This window comes from Numida meleagris, chromosome 5 (genome assembly GCF_002078875.1).
Source record: "Numida meleagris isolate 19003 breed g44 Domestic line chromosome 5, NumMel1.0, whole genome shotgun sequence".
Taxonomy (NCBI): domain Eukaryota; kingdom Metazoa; phylum Chordata; class Aves; order Galliformes; family Numididae; genus Numida; species Numida meleagris.
Window position 1 is genome coordinate 57,426,659 of NC_034413.1, and position 9,365 is coordinate 57,436,023.

General features: G+C 44.4%; 1 long non-coding RNA gene across 7 annotated transcripts in view; it reads right to left on the bottom strand.

The window, feature by feature from the left end:
- The window catches only part of LOC110400056, a 26,555-nt gene extending 17,669 nt beyond the window's left edge, over nucleotides 1-8,886 (bottom strand). For 2 of the 7 annotated variants that reach the window (XR_002439570.1, XR_002439574.1), the window contains exons 1-4: nucleotides 8,831-8,886; nucleotides 8,239-8,708; nucleotides 6,281-6,396; nucleotides 3,480-3,775 (exon numbers count right to left, since the gene is read on the bottom strand). This is a non-coding gene — a long non-coding RNA (uncharacterized LOC110400056). Of the gene's footprint in view, nucleotides 1-3,479; nucleotides 4,556-6,280; nucleotides 6,397-6,926; nucleotides 7,018-8,238; nucleotides 8,709-8,830 lie in introns of all 7 variants that reach the window. The other 5 variants (XR_002439573.1, XR_002439575.1, XR_002439572.1 and 2 more) reach the window with 5 other exon arrangements.

Here is a 9,365-nt window from a genome sequence, read left to right on the forward strand (position 1 = left end):
GAGCATGCCAGGAGGTTAGGAGCCATTCAGTGCCTGTGCATGTCCTTTCTGGCCTGCCCTGCAGCCCAGCCTAGAGCAGCTCAGCAAACAGTGGTACTGGAAAGGCTCAAAAGAAAATTGCTGAGTTGGGAACTCTGCTGAAATAGCACCTGCCTTGCTTTTCTTTTTCTTCTTTTTTTAAATCTGCCTTCTTTTCTTTCTGTCTGTTTTTTTTTTTCTTCTTTTTCTTTTAAGGCCACGTTTATAATTTTTGCTGCTTGGAAAAGCTCACCCCAGCCCTGTTTGGCATTTGTACTTGGCCTGAGCATTCCCATGAAGATCCTCTGTAAATAGGCTAATGTTGGTTTCATTTCCCCTCTGAAAGCAAGAAGGGATCCTTCTGTTTCAGTAATGCTGAAACGGAGAGGGTTGGAAGGGGGCAAGAGGGGCTTTTTTTTGGCTGGAAACAGCCCTGGACAGACTGGGGAGGTCCTGTGGGAACAGGTTGGCTTTGTCAAAGCAAGGTTTCCCAGGGAAGTGTGCCAGCTCATCTTTCATGTCGAAAGGTCAGAAACCCACTTCCAGGGAATTTGGACATTTTGAGGTTTCACTCAGTGGTGGAATGAATTATTTTTATTAGAAGTGGGGTTTTCAAAGAGAAAGACTATCTCTCCTTAGACTAACCGAGAGAGTTAGAAAAACAGATGCGCTGTCAGGCTCATCGGCACTTCGTCGGAACTGAAACCAAAGTGCACTGTGTTCAGCTTCACACAGGTGGGAAACACTTGTTCCTGGTTTTACTTCTCCATGTCAGCTGTCCAGACAGTTTGAGCAAAGAGCAATTGGCCTCTGGGAGAGGCAGGGAAGAGATGTTAGCAAGGAGAGAGGGGAGAGGGTTAATAGTGTGAAACAAAGAGAGGTACATGAAAGCGGTATCTGTTGAATCCATATTTTTATCTATTGCTTTTGTATAAAAAAAATTTTTTTTTTTTGCCTTTTTAAAAAATTATTCTTTTACTCTTGTGGCAATTTCTGGGTGCAGGCCTGGGGCTAGCTCCTATCTTTTGCTGGGATTAAAGAGCAGCACGTCTGCTGCTCTGGGAGAAGGCAGGAAAATGCTGGCATAAGAACAGACAGTAAAGAACATTTTTGCCTCCTTTCTCTGAAGGTTAGGGAAGCCTAACCTCATATAGCCCTCATGAGGGGTATTAAAGCAAGTAGAGCTACCCTCATCTTTATTCCAGCTGTAATTTGCTATTGGTTGTTGCCTTAAACTGAACTAGCTGGTACATGAAAATTTCCTGAACTTGACTCTATCCCCAGCCCCTGTCTTAACTCATATGGCAGCCTCATAGTAGGAGAAGTAGAAATGTAGCTCCATCAAAATGTCAGCTGAGCAACTACTATAACAAAGTGAAACAAGTGTTCCCTTGGATGGCCCAGTTCTGGTACTAGTGGTGTGCAGAGGAAAAGGTCATTTGCATTTGAATAGAATGGGAGCTGAATGCCCCCATGAAACCCAACTGTTTGGATCCCAGGTCAGTTCCAGGCACTGAGCTTGCTCTTAATTCCCAGCAGTACTATCTCAACCACTGAATCTCTGCTTGTTTTATTGGGAGATAATTCACGAGAACACATCATGGCCTACAAACCTCTTCCCTGCATTTCTGCAGTGTGTGGGCAGCTGAGGGCATGACTAAGTACGAAGGAATAATGCACGGTTGTGAGAGACCTGCTCCCAAAAAGGGACAGTCAATCTGGCTCAAAGGAGCGTGCTTCAAAGTGCAGTGGTATTTCTTCACATTACGCACAATTCCCATGAGAATTTCCTTTGTCAATGAATGCTGAAGAGGCCAGAAGTAGGCAGTGGGGGAGTCACTGAGGATGGCGCCTATTAAACATAGTGGTCTGCAGGACAGACTTCTCAGGAAGGAGCAGAGGGATCTCACACCACTGAGAGAGTTTAGTAGCAAGAACCAAAGACAGCGAGTGACAAGCCTTACAAAGAGCAGTCCAAAATTCCCTCCCGGGGAATAAATATCACATCTACCAGCACTGTTGGCACCCAGCTCTGTGCAGCAGCAGCGCACCTGCAGAGGACTTCCCACTGAATTTGATCTTGGTCCCACCCTTTCTTTAGCTGAGCAAGGTAGGAAGGGCTTTATTTATCTATTTATTTAGTTGACTAACTGCATGTAAATCAATTCCTCCTTTGAGGTCCTGGCACAGTGTCAGCAAATGGGAGAATGCGTGGGAGCAGATGCTCCTGAATGGTTGCACAGAACAATTCCCTGCCTCCTCTCTGGCTCGGAAAAACGGTTTCCCAGCAGTGGGTTTCCATATTGTTCTGCTGGAAGAAACAGAGCCAGGCATGTTCTCTCTGGGTCTGATCTTATCTAAAAACGCTCCCATCACTGTATTGCGTAGGTATGGGATGGCTGTGGAGAACCCTATTTTGGCAGTCTCCAGCAAGCTGTATGGGAGCTCTGATTTTCACATACCCTGCAGCTCATTTTGCCTCCTTTACATCTCAACTTTTCTCTTTCTTTGATCTGAGAGAGACAGAGCTTCCTCCTTTATTCCCTTGTTAGGTTTCAGGCCCCGGAGGATTTATGATCATTGAGTCATGATCATACAGAATCTGATTCAAAAATCAGAGACACCTCTTTTTCCATCTGATCCCTCTGAGCAATAGGTTTCCAACCTGACCTGAGAGAGAGAAAAGTGACACAAGGAATATCAGAATGGAATCTGAAATTGTCCAGCAGGGAGGAAGATAATTTGTGTAAGAATAATCTTCTAAATCAAAAAGGCAACTAGTCACCAGACACTCACAGTGGGCCAGAGCCACAGTCTGGACTCAGAGCAGGACCAAAACTCTCTTTTCCCTTCACCAAGGTGAAGCTGCTGATATTTCTAGATCTGGGATCCCACTGGCAACAGGCCTGAATCAGTTTTGCATTAGTGTTCAGCCTGGAAGACCTTTGTCTAAAGTCCTGCACTTCTTCCACTGAAATCAAGCATTTAGGACTGGTTAATATGGATTTTCCCTGCTCTCACTTGCTTCCTTATGAGAAGAACCAGGTGCAAGTAATATTCAGGAAAGCCAGTGGACTGGGAGAGATAAGAGTAGAAAGAACCTGTCTGAGATATTTGTCCTGATGTGCTCCTCTTTTCCTTTACTTCACCCATATTTCTTCCCTTCCTTTCTGCTTCTGCATGCCTTCCTCACCCTCAAGCTACATCACTGAACCTACCTTAAGAGGATCCATACATCTTACATCAACAGGGCTTTCTCATCAGCTGCAAAGAATATGAGAAGATTTCACCCCTCTATATACTTTGGTGCAGCTGAGCAAAAGCTCAGGGCTGTTGGTACCCAGCAAAGCAGTACTGGTGCAGACATGCAGTCGCTGTTCTTTTCTGAGAAAGGGTCTTGTGGCTTAGCTGAGGCTGTGACAGGTTTCAGATACAGTCCTGCCCCTTCCTAGCAAACCTACCTTTAGAGCAGCAAATTGGCAAATGCACCAGGTTGGCTGGACCCCAGGCCTTCCTGGATCCCTTCCCTGACTTCTCATCATGCGTGTTTTAAATTACTGTTTAAATCAAAGATGTCAGTGATTCAGGCCAAAGGGTTTTGCTGAGAGGTAATCTCATACTTTTTCTCTGGCATCCTTCCTTGTGCTGAGCCCAGCACCAAAGCCTCAGGGATCACGAAGGGGCTGGAGGGGCTGCCATCCCATGCTGCATGGTCCACTTCTTTGGAGGACCAGAACATTTCACCCAACATTTCCTGCTGTGAAAAGGACACGAGACAGAAATTACACACCAGATCCCCCATGTTGTTTGACACATTGCATTTGTTTGTTATTCTACAAAGGGGTTGCATTACTTTCAGGGGCTTGGGAGAAGTTTGAGGTGGTTGTATGCAACAATGTGAATGCTGTAGGGATTGTTCTAAGAGAAAATTCAGTTTTGCAGGGTTTTGGCTCTGGTAACTCATCTGAACTGGTGCTTGCCTCCTCGGAGTGAGGTCATCTCCTGCTGATGTGTCACTGCATAAGGATGCATGCACCCATGCCCTACCAGTGGTCGCACGTGTGAGCTGAAAGAGACTTTCAGAGCTGCTGTAGACTGGGAGTGTATTAGAGAACAGCCCAGCTCCTCTGAACTGGGACTGTGGGACCTAAGACTGAGGGAGAAGGAATCCAATAGCTGCTGCCAAACTCTGCAGGAGAGGGGAAATTCCTCACTAAGCATAGTGGATATTAACACATACCCCAGCGAAGACAGCATATCCCACCAGGGGCACTACCTTTACCATCAATAATATTGGAACACAGAGGAACCTCTTCTGGTTTAGAAGGTGTTTCACTACCTGCAGCGTTGAATTCCCCAGGTTGGTGAATTCCCCATCACCCTCTCCTCATTTCTGGGTCACAGCAATGCTGACACCAAGATGCCTCTGTTGGGATGGCTGGCATGGTGGATTGGTATTGCATTCTGTCCCAGGTCCAAGCATTATCTGGTCAAGTGATATCTGGGAGGTTAATCGTGCTGTAGACCTGCCCCTAGGCTGATGGATAAATTTAAGTGTGTAAGTCAGAAACTTGCTTTGACAGAGCTCTGCTTACACTTCTGTATTTACCCATCTCTCCCAAGGTCTTTCTATTTTCTCTCCCTTCTTACATGTCTCTCTAGCACAATCTCTACTCTTAAGCTGAAATTTTGCTAGACTTAAGAGACCTTTCTATAAAAGCCCAATAAAAAAAAATGATTGTGGCTTTATAAAAATGCATGAACATGAAAAAGTCAAAGCCATCAAGTTGTCTCCAGCTGAAAAGCCTCTACATGCAGACTAATGCTCTCAGGCAGGAGTAAGGATCCTGGGCTAGTCTGAGGGGCACAAATCACTTCAGTTTCCATCCCTAGCAAAATCCTCAGTCTTGGCACCTCAGCAGAGACCTCCTGATCCCTTTTTTAGGGGATGCTTCCCTCATCCCCTACTTGGTGATAGTATAACTCTGTTAGTTTCCAGGCTTATATCCTCCTCACCAGTCCCTGCCAGAGACTTGTATGTCTAACAGTCTTGTCTTGCAAAGGAGCTTCCAGTGGATGGGAAGGCTATCTCCTCATTGTGATCTAACCTACTTAGATCTTTTGTCACCTGGTTGCTTCTCTTCTGCTCTTTAAATGCTGAATCGAAACTGACTCAGCTCTGTACTGCAGCTACATCCTATTCTTGTGGAGTTAACAGACTAGAAAATGCAGACTTAAAAGTGACCAAAAGTAAATATAGTGACATCAGTATAGTTCTCAGTTGGATCCTTAATACATTTTTTCCTTTAAAAAAAGTCCTCATGCACTTGTCTCATATCTGTTTTCTGTGGTCAGTCAATGCTTTCCCTGGCATCCTAGGAACTTTCAAAGAAATATGCTGGTGAACGTTAAAACCACTCTGGTTCTAGGAGATTCCCATGGATAGATACTGATTTTGACATCTACTCAGACATGTGGCTGGGACATCAGCAATACTGAAAAAAAGACTAGAATTTTTTCCCTTTTTCAGATAGAAGGCAACAGAAGAGGACATCCACATCTCAGGGCTATCTGCCCTTTCTGAATTTCTAAATGCAGTTACTCCCATCAAAAAAAATGAAGTCACAGACACCCCCACACATCAGCAAAAGTTTAGTAGCAAAGTACTACTAGACAGATGGATCACGTTTTTAAAGATTTCTTTGTATAACAAAATAGGCATTACAAACAATTCCCTGGAAACTATTTAAATTAAGCATTAGACCCAACTTTTCAAATTTGGAGCCAGAGTACTAGGCAAAATAGAGCACCAAGCCTAAATATCTCCTAATTGAGAGAAGGTTGGAAAGAGACAAGAATCTGTAATCACAGATTTTTTTTTTTTTTTAAATCAATTGACCTTGGTAAGAACACACTGACTCCTTTGTGAAGTAGAACCTGGGTGGTTTGGGAGGCCAATTCAAGTTTATCCACTATTTTTCTAAGTTAGCCTTCAGCAACTAAGATTAGGTTGTTAGAATTTTCTTCCTTCTAGAAGAAGAGTGTCCATGCAAAGCCCTCCTAGCACTTACAGGTGAAAGGGAAGCGTTTGTTTTCTGCTTTATGCTCAAGGAGAAGGCAGAATATCAAACCTGGTTATGGTGAGAAAACAGCAATCTGGCACTTTGACTGAAGTCCACAAGACAGAGGAGTCTTGTTCTTCTCCCATCTATTTTATCCTATCAGCATTTCTCAGTTTTCTTGGAACAGGCAATTATTTTACCTGAGATGGGCATGGACTCCCCACTTCATCTTTTGTCCTCCCTATTGAGTTGGACAATTAGTGCCAATGGCCAAAGGGCAGCATGCTCAATCTTCTGTTCCCCTAGGGCATCTATTCTGTAAGAGAAGAGACATGGCCAAGAGTAAATCACACAGATACTCTGAGCTAGATAGTTTATCTCTACGGCTCACAGCAATTCAATCAACCACATAGGTGATTAACCCCATTATGAACTCAGTCTGGGAGGAGACTCCTAGAGAAACATCTCTGTACAAGGAGAGTATCAAGGTCTATGATTTCTGCCTAACATCCTGTTTTCTGATCATATGCCTCCAATTCCCCATGCTTCCAGTCATTCCCATTTCACATCTCCTTCTCCAGAGAAAGAAGTGAACTAATGAGATGTGAAGCAATCAAACTGGAGGTAATAATGACAGAGCAGAAATTACATTTGTGTGAGTAAAGGGAGATCTTCATGTAATGAAAAGCTAAGGAAGGATTAGCTCCACAATACAGAGATGACCTTAAAGCTTCTGTGCAAGTTTTTTGGGAGAAAGATCTGAAAACTACAGAAGCAGAGGTTAGTCCCTGTTTTGAGGTTTGTCACCACAAAAAAAAAAAACAGTAAAACCCCACACCTGCATACCTTGATGAGTTAGATCTGAGGAGGAGAAACTCGGGTTTGGTTTTGTACCATTTCTGTCTGAAGGGTTCAGCCATGGGCTAACCTCCATGCCCTGTAACATTTCAGAGCAATCAGGGAAGACAGACAGATGGGAACACAGGGAGATGGAGGGAAGCTGATTTATATGCAGCTGAAACACAGCCGTGGGGCTGCTGCCAAACCATATAGATGTGGTGGCAACACAAACAGAGACACACAGAACAGCCTGTGCAAATATAAACACTGCCACACGTGATGAGGGTTCACCAAGTTCATGCAAACACCAGGGAAAGAAAAGAAAAAAAGAGACTTAACTAGAGAAGCAAGTGTAAAGATTATGTCAGGCACAGGAGTTCTGTTAAACAAAACAAACAAACAAACTTGCCCCTTCTCTTGTCCTGCAGAATACCATGCTTAGATATCAGAAACGTGCAACAGAATTAAATGACACAGCCCATCTTCTGGTGTTATCAGGTGGTATTCTTAACACTCCTGTGCATAACAGATGTCATTACTGATCAATTTTCCTCTCCTATCTAGATCTTGGGGCTGGTAGTACATTAAAACATACGTCTCAGATTGAGTATTATGTTTCTTTCCTGTCAGTTCAGGACTGTTTCCAAATGCAGATGCTCGTTACAGAAATCTGGCCTGGCACTGGCTGCACCAGAGAACTGGCATTTCTTCTCTAGCTTTCCCATGTGAATCTAGATCAAGCCCAGCAGAGACTAGAAGTCATCATCCCGTTAGAAGGGGCTTGCATGGAATGAATTTCTGGATCTGTGCATAGTCCCTAGAGGCTAAGAATTGCAGGGTAGAAACCACTGAAGTAATTATTGCTGACTGCCATCCTAGGACAGAAGGGGCACGGAAACTTAACATTCAGCCATAGCTGAGGATGTCTCCTCCACCACCACAAAGCCCTACAGGCCACAGATGTAATAACAAACCATATTCTTGCTTTGGAGTATCATATTGCAGAGATGCCAGTGCAGCATTTTTATCAGCACCAAACTGCAGAAAAGACTGGATTCCATACCGTTGGCTTTCCAGGACAGAATGCTTTTCTGCCACAGCAACAGCTATTGCAGCGCTTTTCCTGTTGCATGTGCCCCTTTACTCACACCCTGATGTCCCTCTAACATCAGTCTCTTTGCTGCCGTCCTTTGGCAGCCTCCAGGTAGAAAAAGGGAACAGAGTCATTGAATACCATCTGTGAAACCTTCAAATACCTCCCCCCCTCCCCCCCCAGTCAAAAGCGAAGCACTTAACAAACAAAGCTGTGGTGTCTTACCAAGGGTCCACAGGGACACCGCAATTTCCTTTGGGCTGAGAGATTAGATGGTTGGAGCACAGGATTGTAAGCCAGAAGGCTCCCATCCAAGCCCAGCCACTGAGTCAAAGTCCATAACCACCTACAGGCCTTAGCCAAATACAGCTGTAAGCAGAAAGTTATATCCATGAGACTGATGAGACAAAGTGTCCTCTTGTTTGTTGCTGTCCATAATATTGGCCTGAGCAGGCCACACTGGTTAGTTAAAATTGGTAGAGATATCCTTGATCAGCATGCCTTACCATTTCAAAACACTGAGCTATAGACACTCTTGCTGTTGGCACGTCCTTCGTCCACCCGCAGAAGTCAGCTCCAGAAATGTGGAAAATACACCAAACTTTCACTACTGCAATCTTACTTCTTTCAAACAGTGGTTCTCCTCTACAGTAGAAGGGGAGAAGACTAGGAAGACGGAGCTTCACCTTTTGTATCTGTAATGAGATGGAAAGTACAGCAATAATAACAGAATTGCACAACCCTAGGCTGCAGCAAATGGAACAAGGCCAAATGCAGGAGCTGTGGATGCAGAAACAAAGGAATCAAAGCTGCTTACCTTTAGAAGGCCTCAGGTAGGCAGGAATCTCCAGCAAGATGTGCTCACCTCCACTGCCAACCCTTAAATGAGCCAGGGTAGATCCTGGCTCCACCCCTTCTGGTCACTCAGGTGAGGTGCACTGCCTGCACCTGAGCTCCCCTGGGTTGGCCCTGCCTTCCCACCAGGTGCTCAATCACTGGTTCAGGCCATGACTTAGCATTTTCTTTACAGTATCCTATAGTTCCTTGTTACTGTGGAATCTTTTAGTCCGTGATGGGTTAGATGCATTGTGCTGGCTCGTAGATGATCTCCAGAGGTCCCTTCCAGCTCCTACTATTCTGCGATTCTGTGAATCTCCCTCAGGTACTAATTAACCAGCCTTCAATAATAAATAAAAATACATGCTATGCTATTTCAAGATCTCAGACTATCATATTGATTTCCTTCAGATTCACAGTGTCTTGATGATTCTTCCCTTTTTCTTCAGCATTTTAAACTCTACAAGACTTCCTCAACAGTCGTTAGGCTCTGATGTTACCTCGTCTACTAGATG